The sequence below is a fragment of the Vicia villosa genome, linkage group LG4 (genome assembly GCF_029867415.1).
Source record: "Vicia villosa cultivar HV-30 ecotype Madison, WI linkage group LG4, Vvil1.0, whole genome shotgun sequence".
NCBI classification, from domain to species: Eukaryota; Viridiplantae; Streptophyta; class Magnoliopsida; order Fabales; family Fabaceae; genus Vicia; species Vicia villosa.
This window is the reverse complement of record NC_081183.1, coordinates 69,122,211-69,142,590: the sequence shown is the minus strand read 5'-3', so window position 1 is coordinate 69,142,590 and position 20,380 is coordinate 69,122,211. Positions and strand designations below refer to the sequence as shown.

Genomic DNA, 20,380 nt, shown 5'->3' with positions numbered 1-20,380 from the left:
TCCCATGATGAGTTGGTACCACATGCACAGTTCCAGTGCATTGCATATGTGTTGTTATAACATGATTGGAAGATTTCCAGTGTTATTTCATGATGATGTGGTCGATTGTATTTGGTGTTGTTGATGAACATTTTTCTGAAAATCTAAATATATTGTAGTTGGGTGAATAATGTGCTTATGATGTTTTATTGTTTATTAACTCATAACATTTGTTAATTGTGAACATGTCTGTAATACGGTGAACTGACTTTTTATCGATCGAAATGTCGCGGTTAAGCATGAGTCGCCACCGACTTTTATTTTATCCAAACTAAATCGGAAAGGCTAAAAGAAACAGAAAAAAACCTTTTAAAGAAATCTGAGTTCGGGGGGTAATTTATGCAAAGGGAAGGTGTAAGGCACCCTTTGCATCCATGGTTTTCCATGGGCTCTTAATTGCTTTGCTTGCTCGTTTGTTTTTTAGAAAAAAAAGTAGATGAAAGAAAAAAGTGGACTTTAGCTCGTAAATGAGCGTAGCCAGTTTTCGAAGAATTGTGAGAAAGAATATTAAAGATGAGCATTGCAAGGCAATTAGGGGCAATTACCTTAAACTCAGATGATAGGTCTCTTTTTAGCCTTTCAGAATGAAAGGGTCAATCCTTGCCATAAGAGGGCAGGGAGCCTTTCGTTTGGAGGTTGAAGGGTCGTCGAAGCATCCTTTGCCATAAGACTGTCCCATGCCATAGAAGGGCAGGTAGTCTAAGGCAAGGATCAGAATAAGCCATTTTTCGTTAGGCAACCAGAAGATACCTCAGCCTTTTTCCGTAGGCAACTTCCGAGGGTCGAGGTCATATTGTGTATCGAAGGCAGCATCATTTAGGGTCGTATGACCTTTAACTATCGAGGCAGCATGGCTGAGGTATCCTCAAATTCGAGGGACATAGCTTATTCTGCAAAAACACAAAGGCAACAGGCAACAGGCAACAAGGCAACAGAGAGGTTACCCAAAAGCGTGCGTGTGTGCAACAATCACGTGATTATATTCAGATATTTATCTTATAATTAGTGATCTATGTTAATTCAAAGCTTGCACTCCCTAAGATTACTAACCACGCAGTAAAAATAATATAACAGTTTAAGTGCCTTCAAGGCCAATCAATACAACCAATAAACAGTTACATAATAATAGGGGAAGGGGACAATGAAACCAGCGGATCCCTTGATAGGGTTTGACATAAGTAATAATGAACAAAGAAAATATTTAGGGTTTTAGGATTACCGACATTCGTAGCTTTGGCGACTTGACGAACCTTTAGCTTTGAGTGATGAAGGTTGATGGGGCAGAGATCTGCCTTGAAGCACGAAACATTGACCCTGACCATCGGAGAATTGACAAAGAAAAAAGAAAGCAGTGGTGAGTGTATTGACTATTCAAGGCAAAAATAATACCAATAATATTTAAACAAAAGTAAATAATAAAAATAAAAGAAAAGAAAAGTTTTAGGAACTTAGCTTTTTTGATGGGCATGGTGCGCAGTCGGAAGAAATCATGTTGCTAGCCCTAAAAAAACATAGAAACAAGAAATATTGTTCAGTGTAGGAATGATCTTCGTAAACCCTGATTAGGGTACGAATTAACCAAGGTTAATAGAATAAATAACTTTAATCTGATTAATTATTGGTTTTCAACCTAATTAATAAATCGGCAAAAATAGTTTTTTCGATTAAATCTTAATCGTCTGAATTAATAGGTAATCTGATCACCTAATACAAATATTAATCTAATTAAATATTTAAACAATTAAATTAATTTAATCACATAAGATTTATTATTTATAATTAAATCAAATTAATCATTTCATTATAAAATAGATGTTAAAAATAAAATGATTGTAAAAAAAAAGAAATTACTATGAGTTTATATATAAGAAAGAGGAAAAAATAAAAGGAATTATTATTAAATTAAATAAACAAAATAAAAATGAGTAAATAAAGGTAATAAAACAAAAAGAAGAAAAGAAATCTTAGCTGGAAATCTAGTGTGTATGCAGCCTAGGAATGCATGGTGGACCAGTGTCTTGTTAGGCGTTGGATCGGAATTGAGATAGATCTGATGGCTGTTGCTTGAGGGCTCATCATGGTCACGCGCGAGAAGGGTGTACCGGATCAACTAGCAAACCATAATATGATTTTGGTTAAAAATAAGGGTTGGCCTCAGTGGGGTTCGAACCCTGGTTTTATCCCTCACCAATAGCGCCCTTTGCCAATTGCTCCATCTGTTCATGCTGTTAAGGAAATCAATCAATGGTTATAATATAAGTAAACAGCCAAATTAAAAAAAAACCAGAATTGGCGCGCCTTGGCTTCATCTTCTTCGTGGATATTATGAAGAATAGGCAACGCTTTCGGCCACGGTTTTCACGCGTGGCCATAGCTCTTCATCCCTAAATCCTGCAAATAAACGTGAATCGAAGCACACAAGTAATCCAATTCAATTCAAAAAAAGCATCACGAGTCTAAAGAACCCGTTAATTGGATCTAAAATCGATTCTGACTCAGAACCCCTCTTTTGGAATACACGAACCCTAGCAATGGCAGATTCTTCAAACAGCAACCAAAATGCAATTAAAAGTGCAGAAAGCTCATAAACATCGATATAAATGCAAAGGTATAACCAAAATTGGTTTATGATTCGTGTATGAAGGTATTCAAAATAGAGAAAAGTTGGGCAAACCGTTAGCGTATGTGCCGCGATTCTTGATGTTCAGATTGACGATGGTGATTGCAATAGCTTCAGAGTATTCCCAGGAATCGATTAAGGTCTCTTATTTGCCTTAAATCGCATCATGGCCTTGCGTCCGAATTTGTTTTTCTCTTTAGTTTCTTGAACTTCGCCTCAGCTCTTGGTGGCGTCAATCCTTATGAAAATTCCCCCCAGGCTTCAGCATTAGTGTGTATATATATAGAGCATCAGTTTTAGGTCAAGAATTAAAGTTCAAATCTCATGAAGATTTGATTTGGAACCAATCTTCAAACTTGCTATTCTTGACTTGGATTTTGATTGGAAAATAAACTCTACACGGTTTGCAGTCCTTTTGGACACCAAAAGTCACCTAAATTCAAGCCCATACGCTTTAAATAATTTATCTCATAATTTACTTAATTTATCTTTGAATAAATAAAAAATAAATTAATAAATAAGAAGAAAAATTATTATGAAGCATGAATGAATTTAGAGGGCCCATATGAGGTCATATACATATTTGGACATTAACCAGGCCCAATAGCTCAAATTTTTAAGTTTGCTTAATTTGGTCCTTATGAATTTTCTCAAGATCAGTCAACTTGTGCCACTCGTAATTCGCCCGATTTTGTTGTATGGGAGTAGTGTGGGATATCATAGACCATATGAAATGTATTGGATCTTTTGATCCACTGATTTTTTCAGAACAACAACACCCTAGTTTCTTGAGCCTTTGTTTAGGAGGGATGTCTTGGAGCTTTGCATCTTGATTTGAATTGAAATGGGAAAAATTGTATGGGCAAATTTTGGGGTATGACAGCTTCCCCTGTTCAATTATCTTAGACCTGAAGATGTAGAGTGGTTTGTATGCCAGTCGGTATCTGAAGGTAGAAGGTGATTGAACACTAGAATACCAAGAAATTTGCCCTATTTGCAGTAGGGACCTTTTGTCGGAGATGGGCTTGTAGATGCCATCTGGTAGTTGTTGGAGTATGGATTGTTGCGAAATTTCTACTTTTGTTGTCTTCCCTCTTTTGAATGTTGAGGAACCGTCAAAGGTATCGACTCAAATCTGTGTTGGGTTATTTAAGGAACCGTCAAAGGTATCGACTTAAATTCGAAGCATATTGTTGAGGCACCGTCAAAGGTATCGACTCAGATATGCGGATAGATTGTATAAGGAACCGTCAAAGGTGTCGACTTATATCTGAAGTATGTTGTTAAGGAACCGTCAAAGGTGTCGACTTAACTCTTGATGTGGGTTGTTAAGGAACCGTCAAAGGTATCGACTTAACTCTGAAGCATATCATTGAGGCACCGTCAAAGGTATCGACTCAGATATGTAGATAGATTGTATAAGGAACCGTCAAAGGTATCGACTTATATCTGAAGTGTGTTGTTAAGGAACCGTCAAAGGTGTCGACTTAACTCTTGATATATTAAGGAACCGTCAAAGGTGTCGACTTAATACTTGAAAATAGAGGTAGTAGTATCCTGAAAAGTAGAGGTTAGTTTTCTTATGTCATGATGCATGTGTTTATGTAACGAGTATCTCAAAATAAATGAGAAACTTTGCATGTTATGAGTTTGTTATGCAGTGATGTATGCGATGTATGAATATGTCTGTGTCATGTGGTATGCGAATATGATTTATGTTGTCTTAGTCGAGAAAATAAATCTCCAGATCTTTGTGTTTTTGATGTTTGATTTCGTCTTGAAGATGCTCAGCTGGGGATTTATAATTTCTGCTTGGGGATGATCAGTAACTTGATATTCCCTGATTGGGGATAAAGGGAAACCATGTTGGGGAGCCATGTCTTTGTCGGGACGAGAGCATTTGAAGGTATCTTCTTAGTGATTACTCTGTGGGGATATGACCTTGTGAACCCGGCTCTATGGGGAGACATGGGTGTCTTGAAAGTTGCCCCTAGTATTATAGTACCTACCATTCCTGGATTTTAATTAAGACATGCCAGTGATGCCACTGAATGTTGATCAAGATGTCAAACTGGACTTGCATAGATTTGCCCCAGTTAGTAGGGACTTTGGAGAGATTCGCCTCGCGAGGACTTTATGAGATGTGCACTACGGACGACATGCCCCTAGTAATCATAGGCCAAAGACATTATCCCATGTTGGTTGGGAAGTATTTTCAGATCTATTTGGATGCATGGCCCTGGTTGCTTTTGGCATCCTTGAAAGATTCTCGGAATCTTGACTTGATTGCCCCAGATTGATTGAGCAAAACGTGTCATGCCCCTTGTATACGCAGGAGACATTGCTTCTAGAGTGATCTTGTCTGTCGGGATAACTGTTAGTCATTAGTTATAACCTGTGCAAGTTCTTTCTGATGCTAACATTTGAAATTATGTAGCAGAATATGTTTAATAATGAATTCATGAGATGCAGTGCATATGTCTGTCTTGAGTTTTTTGAAAAACATTACACAGGAGGTGTAAAAGTGCGATATTTGTAAAAACATGATATTTGTAACAGCGTGACGTTTGTAGAAAATGAAATATCAACTCAGCATTTTTGGTAAACCTTAAGGAGTCAGGATACCTTTTTGGCGGCAGTATGCTTTCGAACTAACCATGCTTCAGTTAGGACTTTCGAGGGTTGTAACGTGGCTTGGTTCACGGTTTAAGAAGCAAAGGATAAAGGCTCAAAAATTTATTTATACCCATCCCCTTCTTCGTGATGATCTTCGATCCTAAGCTCAGTTAATTCAACTTATGCATTCAGTTTCCAGAAGACTTTTGAATTTGCATCTTTGATAATGATGATGGTTCACAAGCAGAGAGGACTTTTTGAGACGGCAGTCATTTCTTCCTTTTGGTAGTCACAACGCTGCGTTGTTCAGGAATTTATTGACTTCTTTTTTCATCTTTTTATATCCCTAACCTTTGCCTGAACTGTTTATTTCTGAGATTACAGTCAGCGGGATGCCTTGATTTTTGCCTAAGTCGTCTATTGATTTTTGACTTAGCAGGCTTTTATATGTTTTTTTTTTCATTTTTCCATTCATTTTTTTTTGAAAGATATTGACTGTCTTGCTTAATGATTGATGAACCATCATTGGCTTTTGATTGATATCTCCAACACTTCTTTGATGTGTGCGGATGAACGCTTGTGATTGAAACCTTTGTTGAAAGGTGTAATGAATGATTCTTTAAAACAGAATGCGCAGCCAAATTAACTGAGAACCACCCTGCCCCAGGTTATGATCAAGGGTTTTTAATTAGTACAAGAAAGAAACTTCTACTTCTTAGGCTCGAAAGGGGTTGACGAGGGATTATCATCCTTATATCTCCACTATTTAGGAATTGAAACAATGCCTGTACATCGTCAGCATAGTCCGTTCAAAAGCATACTGTATGAGGTTGCGGTATCGTTTTCGTCATCCTCCCTCAAAAGGCATACAACTTTAGCAGGAGTTGAGTGACATAACAACATATGCAGAATAAAGATATAGTTTAAAATGAGTGATAACGAAATAATTTATTCAAGACAAACATATACAATGCACTGATGATGATTATTAAGACAGATAATGTCTATCATAATTCGAATGTTTAAACAAACATAAAAGAAACATGTAAATGAAAGTAGATATAATGACCCAAAAGTTTGTCCGTTTAGACGTCAGTAAGTCTTGCCATGAGTAGGCATAGGAGTGGTGATCACCACAGGAGTTTTCAGGAGGTTTGAATTTGATTTCTCCGTCATTGATCAGATCTTGAATCCTATTCTTCAATGTCCAGCAATTGTTTTCGTAATGTCCAGGAATTGTTTGTGTAATGTCCAAGACTGTTGGAATGGTACGCGCACCTCGCATTGAGTTTATAGTCAGGAGTGGAGGTGTTAGCATTCTTAGGAGGGTCCCTCAGAGTAATCAATTCGATCTTCAATGAATGTTGTAATGCTTGAGCCAATGACATATTGATCTTGGTGAATTGACGCTTAGGTACGTCTGGCTTTCTTCGTTGTTGTGGGACTTGGTGTAGAGATTCAGAGTATCCGGGGTTCGAGCTTCCGGAATGTGTATCTGATTGAGAAGACCAGAACGGGTCATGCTTTAGACCATATCTGTAGAGGAGTGTCAGAACGAGTCATACATTAGACCATATCTGAGGAGGAATATCAGAACGAGCCATACATTAGACTATATCTGTTGAGGAATAGCAGAACGAGTCGTACGTTAGACCATATCTGTTGGAATGTCAGAACGAGTCATACATTGGACTATATCTGTTGAAATGTCAGAACGAGTCATACATTGGACTATATCTGTTGAAGGATATCAGAACGAGTTATTCATTAAACCATATCTGAAGGGGAATGTCAGAACGAGTCATACATTAGACCATATCTGACTGAAGATACCGGAACGGGTCATACATTGGACCATATCTGATATAGAATGCTTGCTTGTTAGAGTCGATGAGTTATTTGACGAAGTTTTGGAATGTAAAAGGACTGGTCAGAATGAATCTCCAGCTTGACTATATCTGAGAGGAATGATTGTCGAGGCGGAACCTGAAAACAAGGTTAGGAATATGCGATGTCATGAATGCAAATGCAATACTTTCAAGGATCTTTAGGAATTTAGTTAGCAACTTTAGAAAATGGTTTGGTCGCATCTTTGTTCGAAGAATTCTGACTTTTGTCTTTGAATGTCTTTCTTTGAGAATCAAGCTCACCATATCCAGTGGGTAATAGCCTCTGATTCGGGGATACTTTAGAATTTGAAGGTACATGGCTAGAGGAAAATAAATCCTCTTGCCCCTTGATAGGTACTGAGTCTCTGAATTGGAAGGTATGTGCCCAGAGGAAAGTAAATCCTCTTGCCCCTTGATAGGAATTTAGTCCTTGATAAGAGTACCTGAAATTGTGCGTCCTAAATCCCTAAGATCCTTGAAAGGGTTAGTTAAATCATGTTATGCTTATGATGTCATGATGTCATGTGAATGCAGTGCATCAGGCAAAGCGTAAGATAGTAGGGACAAACAAGTCCTTTTAACAAAACCTGAAAGGGAACAAAGGTTAGTAGTATAAACAAGTCACACAAGTCACGCAAGTCACACAAGTCACACAATTTTGGCTTAAGGCTTGCATGGAGTCTGATCAGGTGTCCTTCCCAAGGGTATTTCTATGGATAAGGAGATTTCAGCAACGGGTTCTACCGAGTTACCCAGAATTGTCAGCCCTCCTAAAGCACCCTCGAACATGATACATACATACCATGCAATGATACTTTGAGAAAGAACCTATCTGAGTTGTAGTATCGGGTAGCGACCATGCTCTCAACATACATCAAGAGTAGTCCCCCCACTACGTTCCTAAAAGTCAAGATGGGTTAAAGGTAACTAAAGGTCCTTAAGCTCCGACTCACCCATGGACATCCGCACGAACCTCCCTCATACAAGAGAAGCATGCAAACACCCATAGAGGCCTAACTTAAGCGTGAACTCTCATATTGACCCATCCTCCACATACATGAAGGAGGTCGCCATGACTATGCCACTTCCTATCTTAGATGTACTTGAATCCGGGTGTAGGATTCGTCCTTCAGTTAATTCCCAAAACAGCCCTGAAAAATAAAGCAAGCAAAGCAAACAATAGAAAACAATTAAGTGAATCCTAAACTTTTAAGGTAACCCCTCTTTTAATCGAAAGCATCCCCAGCAGAGTCGCCAGTTCTGTAATACGGTGAACTGACTTTTTATCGATCGAAATGTCGCGGTTAAGCATGAGTCGCCACCGACTTTTATTTTATCCAAACTAAATCGGAAAGGCTAAAAGAAACAGAAAAAAACCTTTTAAAGAAATCTGAGTTCGGGGGGTAATTTATGCAAAGGGAAGGTGTAAGGCACCCTTTGCATCCATGGTTTTCCATGGGCTCTTAATTGCTTTGCTTGCTCGTTTGTTTTTTAGAAAAAAAAGTAGATGAAAGAAAAAAGTGGACTTTAGCTCGTAAATGAGCGTAGCCAGTTTTCGAAGAATTGTGAGAAAGAATATTAAAGATGAGCATTGCAAGGCAATTAGGGGCAATTACCTTAAACTCAGATGATAGGTCTCTTTTTAGCCTTTCAGAATGAAAGGGTCAATCCTTGCCATAAGAGGGCAGGGAGCCTTTCGTTTGGAGGTTGAAGGGTCGTCGAAGCATCCTTTGCCATAAGACTGTCCCATGCCATAGAAGGGCAGGTAGTCTAAGGCAAGGATCAGAATAAGCCATTTTTCGTTAGGCAACCAGAAGATACCTCAGCCTTTTTCCGTAGGCAACTTCCGAGGGTCGAGGTCATATTGTGTATCGAAGGCAGCATCATTTAGGGTCGTATGACCTTTAACTATCGAGGCAGCATGGCTGAGGTATCCTCAAATTCGAGGGACATAGCTTATTCTGCAAAAACACAAAGGCAACAGGCAACAGGCAACAAGGCAACAGAGAGGTTACCCAAAAGCGTGCGTGTGTGCAACAATCACGTGATTATATTCAGATATTTATCTTATAATTAGTGATCTATGTTAATTCAAAGCTTGCACTCCCTAAGATTACTAACCACGCAGTAAAAATAATATAACAGTTTAAGTGCCTTCAAGGCCAATCAATACAACCAATAAACAGTTACATAATAATAGGGGAAGGGGACAATGAAACCAGCGGATCCCTTGATAGGGTTTGACATAAGTAATAATGAACAAAGAAAATATTTAGGGTTTTAGGATTACCGACATTCGTAGCTTTGGCGACTTGACGAACCTTTAGCTTTGAGTGATGAAGGTTGATGGGGCAGAGATCTGCCTTGAAGCACGAAACATTGACCCTGACCATCGGAGAATTGACAAAGAAAAAAGAAAGCAGTGGTGAGTGTATTGACTATTCAAGGCAAAAATAATACCAATAATATTTAAACAAAAGTAAATAATAAAAATAAAAGAAAAGAAAAGTTTTAGGAACTTAGCTTTTTTGATGGGCATGGTGCGCAGTCGGAAGAAATCATGTTGCTAGCCCTAAAAAAACATAGAAACAAGAAATATTGTTCAGTGTAGGAATGATCTTCGTAAACCCTGATTAGGGTACGAATTAACCAAGGTTAATAGAATAAATAACTTTAATCTGATTAATTATTGGTTTTCAACCTAATTAATAAATCGGCAAAAATAGTTTTTTCGATTAAATCTTAATCGTCTGAATTAATAGGTAATCTGATCACCTAATACAAATATTAATCTAATTAAATATTTAAACAATTAAATTAATTTAATCACATAAGATTTATTATTTATAATTAAATCAAATTAATCATTTCATTATAAAATAGATGTTAAAAATAAAATGATTGTAAAAAAAAAGAAATTACTATGAGTTTATATATAAGAAAGAGGAAAAAATAAAAGGAATTATTATTAAATTAAATAAACAAAATAAAAATGAGTAAATAAAGGTAATAAAACAAAAAGAAGAAAAGAAATCTTAGCTGGAAATCTAGTGTGTATGCAGCCTAGGAATGCATGGTGGACCAGTGTCTTGTTAGGCGTTGGATCGGAATTGAGATAGATCTGATGGCTGTTGCTTGAGGGCTCATCATGGTCACGCGCGAGAAGGGTGTACCGGATCAACTAGCAAACCATAATATGATTTTGGTTAAAAATAAGGGTTGGCCTCAGTGGGGTTCGAACCCTGGTTTTATCCCTCACCAATAGCGCCCTTTGCCAATTGCTCCATCTGTTCATGCTGTTAAGGAAATCAATCAATGGTTATAATATAAGTAAACAGCCAAATTAAAAAAAAACCAGAATTGGCGCGCCTTGGCTTCATCTTCTTCGTGGATATTATGAAGAATAGGCAACGCTTTCGGCCACGGTTTTCACGCGTGGCCATAGCTCTTCATCCCTAAATCCTGCAAATAAACGTGAATCGAAGCACACAAGTAATCCAATTCAATTCAAAAAAAGCATCACGAGTCTAAAGAACCCGTTAATTGGATCTAAAATCGATTCTGACTCAGAACCCCTCTTTTGGAATACACGAACCCTAGCAATGGCAGATTCTTCAAACAGCAACCAAAATGCAATTAAAAGTGCAGAAAGCTCATAAACATCGATATAAATGCAAAGGTATAACCAAAATTGGTTTATGATTCGTGTATGAAGGTATTCAAAATAGAGAAAAGTTGGGCAAACCGTTAGCGTATGTGCCGCGATTCTTGATGTTCAGATTGACGATGGTGATTGCAATAGCTTCAGAGTATTCCCAGGAATCGATTAAGGTCTCTTATTTGCCTTAAATCGCATCATGGCCTTGCGTCCGAATTTGTTTTTCTCTTTAGTTTCTTGAACTTCGCCTCAGCTCTTGGTGGCGTCAATCCTTATGAAAATTCCCCCCAGGCTTCAGCATTAGTGTGTATATATATAGAGCATCAGTTTTAGGTCAAGAATTAAAGTTCAAATCTCATGAAGATTTGATTTGGAACCAATCTTCAAACTTGCTATTCTTGACTTGGATTTTGATTGGAAAATAAACTCTACACGGTTTGCAGTCCTTTTGGACACCAAAAGTCACCTAAATTCAAGCCCATACGCTTTAAATAATTTATCTCATAATTTACTTAATTTATCTTTGAATAAATAAAAAATAAATTAATAAATAAGAAGAAAAATTATTATGAAGCATGAATGAATTTAGAGGGCCCATATGAGGTCATATACATATTTGGACATTAACCAGGCCCAATAGCTCAAATTTTTAAGTTTGCTTAATTTGGTCCTTATGAATTTTCTCAAGATCAGTCAACTTGTGCCACTCGTAATTCGCCCGATTTTGTTGTATGGGAGTAGTGTGGGATATCATAGACCATATGAAATGTATTGGATCTTTTGATCCACTGATTTTTTCAGAACAACAACACCCTAGTTTCTTGAGCCTTTGTTTAGGAGGGATGTCTTGGAGCTTTGCATCTTGATTTGAATTGAAATGGGAAAAATTGTATGGGCAAATTTTGGGGTATGACAGCTTCCCCTGTTCAATTATCTTAGACCTGAAGATGTAGAGTGGTTTGTATGCCAGTCGGTATCTGAAGGTAGAAGGTGATTGAACACTAGAATACCAAGAAATTTGCCCTATTTGCAGTAGGGACCTTTTGTCGGAGATGGGCTTGTAGATGCCATCTGGTAGTTGTTGGAGTATGGATTGTTGCGAAATTTCTACTTTTGTTGTCTTCCCTCTTTTGAATGTTGAGGAACCGTCAAAGGTATCGACTCAAATCTGTGTTGGGTTATTTAAGGAACCGTCAAAGGTATCGACTTAAATTCGAAGCATATTGTTGAGGCACCGTCAAAGGTATCGACTCAGATATGCGGATAGATTGTATAAGGAACCGTCAAAGGTGTCGACTTATATCTGAAGTATGTTGTTAAGGAACCGTCAAAGGTGTCGACTTAACTCTTGATGTGGGTTGTTAAGGAACCGTCAAAGGTATCGACTTAACTCTGAAGCATATCATTGAGGCACCGTCAAAGGTATCGACTCAGATATGTAGATAGATTGTATAAGGAACCGTCAAAGGTATCGACTTATATCTGAAGTGTGTTGTTAAGGAACCGTCAAAGGTGTCGACTTAACTCTTGATATATTAAGGAACCGTCAAAGGTGTCGACTTAATACTTGAAAATAGAGGTAGTAGTATCCTGAAAAGTAGAGGTTAGTTTTCTTATGTCATGATGCATGTGTTTATGTAACGAGTATCTCAAAATAAATGAGAAACTTTGCATGTTATGAGTTTGTTATGCAGTGATGTATGCGATGTATGAATATGTCTGTGTCATGTGGTATGCGAATATGATTTATGTTGTCTTAGTCGAGAAAATAAATCTCCAGATCTTTGTGTTTTTGATGTTTGATTTCGTCTTGAAGATGCTCAGCTGGGGATTTATAATTTCTGCTTGGGGATGATCAGTAACTTGATATTCCCTGATTGGGGATAAAGGGAAACCATGTTGGGGAGCCATGTCTTTGTCGGGACGAGAGCATTTGAAGGTATCTTCTTAGTGATTACTCTGTGGGGATATGACCTTGTGAACCCGGCTCTATGGGGAGACATGGGTGTCTTGAAAGTTGCCCCTAGTATTATAGTACCTACCATTCCTGGATTTTAATTAAGACATGCCAGTGATGCCACTGAATGTTGATCAAGATGTCAAACTGGACTTGCATAGATTTGCCCCAGTTAGTAGGGACTTTGGAGAGATTCGCCTCGCGAGGACTTTATGAGATGTGCACTACGGACGACATGCCCCTAGTAATCATAGGCCAAAGACATTATCCCATGTTGGTTGGGAAGTATTTTCAGATCTATTTGGATGCATGGCCCTGGTTGCTTTTGGCATCCTTGAAAGATTCTCGGAATCTTGACTTGATTGCCCCAGATTGATTGAGCAAAACGTGTCATGCCCCTTGTATACGCAGGAGACATTGCTTCTAGAGTGATCTTGTCTGTCGGGATAACTGTTAGTCATTAGTTATAACCTGTGCAAGTTCTTTCTGATGCTAACATTTGAAATTATGTAGCAGAATATGTTTAATAATGAATTCATGAGATGCAGTGCATATGTCTGTCTTGAGTTTTTTGAAAAACATTACACAGGAGGTGTAAAAGTGCGATATTTGTAAAAACATGATATTTGTAACAGCGTGACGTTTGTAGAAAATGAAATATCAACTCAGCATTTTTGGTAAACCTTAAGGAGTCAGGATACCTTTTTGGCGGCAGTATGCTTTCGAACTAACCATGCTTCAGTTAGGACTTTCGAGGGTTGTAACGTGGCTTGGTTCACGGTTTAAGAAGCAAAGGATAAAGGCTCAAAAATTTATTTATACCCATCCCCTTCTTCGTGATGATCTTCGATCCTAAGCTCAGTTAATTCAACTTATGCATTCAGTTTCCAGAAGACTTTTGAATTTGCATCTTTGATAATGATGATGGTTCACAAGCAGAGAGGACTTTTTGAGACGGCAGTCATTTCTTCCTTTTGGTAGTCACAACGCTGCGTTGTTCAGGAATTTATTGACTTCTTTTTTCATCTTTTTATATCCCTAACCTTTGCCTGAACTGTTTATTTCTGAGATTACAGTCAGCGGGATGCCTTGATTTTTGCCTAAGTCGTCTATTGATTTTTGACTTAGCAGGCTTTTATATGTTTTTTTTTTCATTTTTCCATTCATTTTTTTTTGAAAGATATTGACTGTCTTGCTTAATGATTGATGAACCATCATTGGCTTTTGATTGATATCTCCAACACTTCTTTGATGTGTGCGGATGAACGCTTGTGATTGAAACCTTTGTTGAAAGGTGTAATGAATGATTCTTTAAAACAGAATGCGCAGCCAAATTAACTGAGAACCACCCTGCCCCAGGTTATGATCAAGGGTTTTTAATTAGTACAAGAAAGAAACTTCTACTTCTTAGGCTCGAAAGGGGTTGACGAGGGATTATCATCCTTATATCTCCACTATTTAGGAATTGAAACAATGCCTGTACATCGTCAGCATAGTCCGTTCAAAAGCATACTGTATGAGGTTGCGGTATCGTTTTCGTCATCCTCCCTCAAAAGGCATACAACTTTAGCAGGAGTTGAGTGACATAACAACATATGCAGAATAAAGATATAGTTTAAAATGAGTGATAACGAAATAATTTATTCAAGACAAACATATACAATGCACTGATGATGATTATTAAGACAGATAATGTCTATCATAATTCGAATGTTTAAACAAACATAAAAGAAACATGTAAATGAAAGTAGATATAATGACCCAAAAGTTTGTCCGTTTAGACGTCAGTAAGTCTTGCCATGAGTAGGCATAGGAGTGGTGATCACCACAGGAGTTTTCAGGAGGTTTGAATTTGATTTCTCCGTCATTGATCAGATCTTGAATCCTATTCTTCAATGTCCAGCAATTGTTTTCGTAATGTCCAGGAATTGTTTGTGTAATGTCCAAGACTGTTGGAATGGTACGCGCACCTCGCATTGAGTTTATAGTCAGGAGTGGAGGTGTTAGCATTCTTAGGAGGGTCCCTCAGAGTAATCAATTCGATCTTCAATGAATGTTGTAATGCTTGAGCCAATGACATATTGATCTTGGTGAATTGACGCTTAGGTACGTCTGGCTTTCTTCGTTGTTGTGGGACTTGGTGTAGAGATTCAGAGTATCCGGGGTTCGAGCTTCCGGAATGTGTATCTGATTGAGAAGACCAGAACGGGTCATGCTTTAGACCATATCTGTAGAGGAGTGTCAGAACGAGTCATACATTAGACCATATCTGAGGAGGAATATCAGAACGAGCCATACATTAGACTATATCTGTTGAGGAATAGCAGAACGAGTCGTACGTTAGACCATATCTGTTGGAATGTCAGAACGAGTCATACATTGGACTATATCTGTTGAAATGTCAGAACGAGTCATACATTGGACTATATCTGTTGAAGGATATCAGAACGAGTTATTCATTAAACCATATCTGAAGGGGAATGTCAGAACGAGTCATACATTAGACCATATCTGACTGAAGATACCGGAACGGGTCATACATTGGACCATATCTGATATAGAATGCTTGCTTGTTAGAGTCGATGAGTTATTTGACGAAGTTTTGGAATGTAAAAGGACTGGTCAGAATGAATCTCCAGCTTGACTATATCTGAGAGGAATGATTGTCGAGGCGGAACCTGAAAACAAGGTTAGGAATATGCGATGTCATGAATGCAAATGCAATACTTTCAAGGATCTTTAGGAATTTAGTTAGCAACTTTAGAAAATGGTTTGGTCGCATCTTTGTTCGAAGAATTCTGACTTTTGTCTTTGAATGTCTTTCTTTGAGAATCAAGCTCACCATATCCAGTGGGTAATAGCCTCTGATTCGGGGATACTTTAGAATTTGAAGGTACATGGCTAGAGGAAAATAAATCCTCTTGCCCCTTGATAGGTACTGAGTCTCTGAATTGGAAGGTATGTGCCCAGAGGAAAGTAAATCCTCTTGCCCCTTGATAGGAATTTAGTCCTTGATAAGAGTACCTGAAATTGTGCGTCCTAAATCCCTAAGATCCTTGAAAGGGTTAGTTAAATCATGTTATGCTTATGATGTCATGATGTCATGTGAATGCAGTGCATCAGGCAAAGCGTAAGATAGTAGGGACAAACAAGTCCTTTTAACAAAACCTGAAAGGGAACAAAGGTTAGTAGTATAAACAAGTCACACAAGTCACGCAAGTCACACAAGTCACACAATTTTGGCTTAAGGCTTGCATGGAGTCTGATCAGGTGTCCTTCCCAAGGGTATTTCTATGGATAAGGAGATTTCAGCAACGGGTTCTACCGAGTTACCCAGAATTGTCAGCCCTCCTAAAGCACCCTCGAACATGATACATACATACCATGCAATGATACTTTGAGAAAGAACCTATCTGAGTTGTAGTATCGGGTAGCGACCATGCTCTCAACATACATCAAGAGTAGTCCCCCCACTACGTTCCTAAAAGTCAAGATGGGTTAAAGGTAACTAAAGGTCCTTAAGCTCCGACTCACCCATGGACATCCGCACGAACCTCCCTCATACAAGAGAAGCATGCAAACACCCATAGAGGCCTAACTTAAGCGTGAACTCTCATATTGACCCATCCTCCACATACATGAAGGAGGTCGCCATGACTATGCCACTTCCTATCTTAGATGTACTTGAATCCGGGTGTAGGATTCGTCCTTCAGTTAATTCCCAAAACAGCCCTGAAAAATAAAGCAAGCAAAGCAAACAATAGAAAACAATTAAGTGAATCCTAAACTTTTAAGGTAACCCCTCTTTTAATCGAAAGCATCCCCAGCAGAGTCGCCAGTTCTGTAATACGGTGAACTGACTTTTTATCGATCGAAATGTCGCGGTTAAGCATGAGTCGCCACCGACTTTTATTTTATCCAAACTAAATCGGAAAGGCTAAAAGAAACAGAAAAAAACCTTTTAAAGAAATCTGAGTTCGGGGGGTAATTTATGCAAAGGGAAGGTGTAAGGCACCCTTTGCATCCATGGTTTTCCATGGGCTCTTAATTGCTTTGCTTGCTCGTTTGTTTTTTAGAAAAAAAAGTAGATGAAAGAAAAAAGTGGACTTTAGCTCGTAAATGAGCGTAGCCAGTTTTCGAAGAATTGTGAGAAAGAATATTAAAGATGAGCATTGCAAGGCAATTAGGGGCAATTACCTTAAACTCAGATGATAGGTCTCTTTTTAGCCTTTCAGAATGAAAGGGTCAATCCTTGCCATAAGAGGGCAGGGAGCCTTTCGTTTGGAGGTTGAAGGGTCGTCGAAGCATCCTTTGCCATAAGACTGTCCCATGCCATAGAAGGGCAGGTAGTCTAAGGCAAGGATCAGAATAAGCCATTTTTCGTTAGGCAACCAGAAGATACCTCAGCCTTTTTCCGTAGGCAACTTCCGAGGGTCGAGGTCATATTGTGTATCGAAGGCAGCATCATTTAGGGTCGTATGACCTTTAACTATCGAGGCAGCATGGCTGAGGTATCCTCAAATTCGAGGGACATAGCTTATTCTGCAAAAACACAAAGGCAACAGGCAACAGGCAACAAGGCAACAGAGAGGTTACCCAAAAGCGTGCGTGTGTGCAACAATCACGTGATTATATTCAGATATTTATCTTATAATTAGTGATCTATGTTAATTCAAAGCTTGCACTCCCTAAGATTACTAACCACGCAGTAAAAATAATATAACAGTTTAAGTGCCTTCAAGGCCAATCAATACAACCAATAAACAGTTACATAATAATAGGGGAAGGGGACAATGAAACCAGCGGATCCCTTGATAGGGTTTGACATAAGTAATAATGAACAAAGAAAATATTTAGGGTTTTAGGATTACCGACATTCGTAGCTTTGGCGACTTGACGAACCTTTAGCTTTGAGTGATGAAGGTTGATGGGGCAGAGATCTGCCTTGAAGCACGAAACATTGACCCTGACCATCGGAGAATTGACAAAGAAAAAAGAAAGCAGTGGTGAGTGTATTGACTATTCAAGGCAAAAATAATACCAATAATATTTAAACAAAAGTAAATAATAAAAATAAAAGAAAAGAAAAGTTTTAGGAACTTAGCTTTTTTGATGGGCATGGTGCGCAGTCGGAAGAAATCATGTTGCTAGCCCTAAAAAAACATAGAAACAAGAAATATTGTTCAGTGTAGGAATGATCTTCGTAAACCCTGATTAGGGTACGAATTAACCAAGGTTAATAGAATAAATAACTTTAATCTGATTAATTATTGGTTTTCAACCTAATTAATAAATCGGCAAAAATAGTTTTTTCGATTAAATCTTAATCGTCTGAATTAATAGGTAATCTGATCACCTAATACAAATATTAATCTAATTAAATATTTAAACAATTAAATTAATTTAATCACATAAGATTTATTATTTATAATTAAATCAAATTAATCATTTCATTATAAAATAGATGTTAAAAATAAAATGATTGTAAAAAAAAAGAAATTACTATGAGTTTATATATAAGAAAGAGGAAAAAATAAAAGGAATTATTATTAAATTAAATAAACAAAATAAAAATGAGTAAATAAAGGTAATAAAACAAAAAGAAGAAAAGAAATCTTAGCTGGAAATCTAGTGTGTATGCAGCCTAGGAATGCATGGTGGACCAGTGTCTTGTTAGGCGTTGGATCGGAATTGAGATAGATCTGATGGCTGTTGCTTGAGGGCTCATCATGGTCACGCGCGAGAAGGGTGTACCGGATCAACTAGCAAACCATAATATGATTTTGGTTAAAAATAAGGGTTGGCCTCAGTGGGGTTCGAACCCTGGTTTTATCCCTCACCAATAGCGCCCTTTGCCAATTGCTCCATCTGTTCATGCTGTTAAGGAAATCAATCAATGGTTATAATATAAGTAAACAGCCAAATTAAAAAAAAACCAGAATTGGCGCGCCTTGGCTTCATCTTCTTCGTGGATATTATGAAGAATAGGCAACGCTTTCGGCCACGGTTTTCACGCGTGGCCATAGCTCTTCATCCCTAAATCCTGCAAATAAACGTGAATCGAAGCACACAAGTAATCCAATTCAATTCAAAAAAAGCATCACGAGTCTAAAGAACCCGTTAATTGGATCTAAAATCGATTCTGACTCAGAACCCCTCTTTTGGAATACACGAACCCTAGCAATGGCAGATTCTTCAAACAGCAACCAAAATGCAATTAAAAGTGCAGAAAGCTCATAAACATCGATATAAATGCAAAGGTATAACCAAAATTGGTTTATGATTCGTGTATGAAGGTATTCAAAATAGAGAAAAGTTGGGCAAACCGTTAGCGTATGTGCCGCGATTCTTGATGTTCAGATTGACGATGGTGATTGCAATAGCTTCAGAGTATTCCCAGGAATCGATTAAGGTCTCTTATTTGCCTTAAATCGCATCATGGCCTTGCGTCCGAATTTGTTTTTCTCTTTAGTTTCTTGAACTTCGCCTCAGCTCTTGGTGGCGTCAATCCTTATGAAAATTCCCCCCAGGCTTCAGCATTAGTGTGTATATATATAGAGCATCAGTTTTAGGTCAAGAATTAAAGTTCAAATCTCATGAAGATTTGATTTGGAACCAATCTTCAAACTTGCTATTCTTGACTTGGATTTTGATTGGAAAATAAACTCTACACGGTTTGCAGTCCTTTTGGACACCAAAAGTCACCTAAATTCAAGCCCATACGCTTTAAATAATTTATCTCATAATTTACTTAATTTATCTTTGAATAAATAAAAAATAAATTAATAAATAAGAAGAAAAATTATTATGAAGCATGAATGAATTTAGAGGGCCCATATGAGGTCATATACATATTTGGACATTAACCAGGCCCAATAGCTCAAATTTTTAAGTTTGCTTAATTTGGTCCTTATGAGTTTTCTCAAGATCAGTCAACTTGTGCCACTCGTAATTCGCCCGATTTTGTTGTATGGGAGTAGTGTGGGATATCATAGACCATATGAAATGTATTGGATCTTTTGATCCACTGATTTTTTCAGAACAACAACACCCTAGTTTCTCGAGCCTTTGTTTAGGAGGGATGTCTTGGAGCTTTGCATCTTGATTTGAATTGAAATGGGAAAAATTGTATGGGCAAATTTTGGGGTATGACAATGTCTCACCCTTACTGTTGACATTTTTCAGATTGAGGAGTAACGGCTATTGAGCTTGGTGAGGATAGCTTATAGGCTAGTCTGTTAGTTTTGTCGGTGTCATGCTCTGATTTCTAATACTGGGGGACACTAGTTAGAGGTAATTATTATACTCTTATTTCTGTTGGTGTTTGGATTATGTTTTTATTGGTTTATGCATCGATGAAGATTATGCTATTCCGTTTTAAATTAATTCCGCTGTGTTGAACATGATTTATTAAAATTGGTAGTTCGTTCATCGTGAAGCATGAAAATCGATTTGATGAGTGGTTTATTTCAAATTGTGGCATCCTTAATTCATGTTTACTCTGAACATTATAACAATTGCCGCGGGGTTAAGGAGGGTGTTACAGAAACAACACATCAACAATATTCAACGGTCACACTACACTAAAGACTCGACAACTT

General features: G+C 37.8%; 1 long non-coding RNA gene across 1 annotated transcript in view; it reads left to right on the top strand.

Annotated features, from left to right (window-relative positions):
* LOC131594883 (uncharacterized) overlaps positions 1 to 20,165 on the top strand; it is a 30,465-nt gene extending 10,300 nt beyond the window's left edge. The window contains exon 2 of the long non-coding RNA XR_009281586.1: positions 19,965 to 20,165. This is a non-coding gene — a long non-coding RNA (uncharacterized LOC131594883). The remainder of the gene's footprint in view (positions 1 to 19,964) is intronic.
* Positions 20,166 to 20,380: the final 215 nt, after the last annotated feature.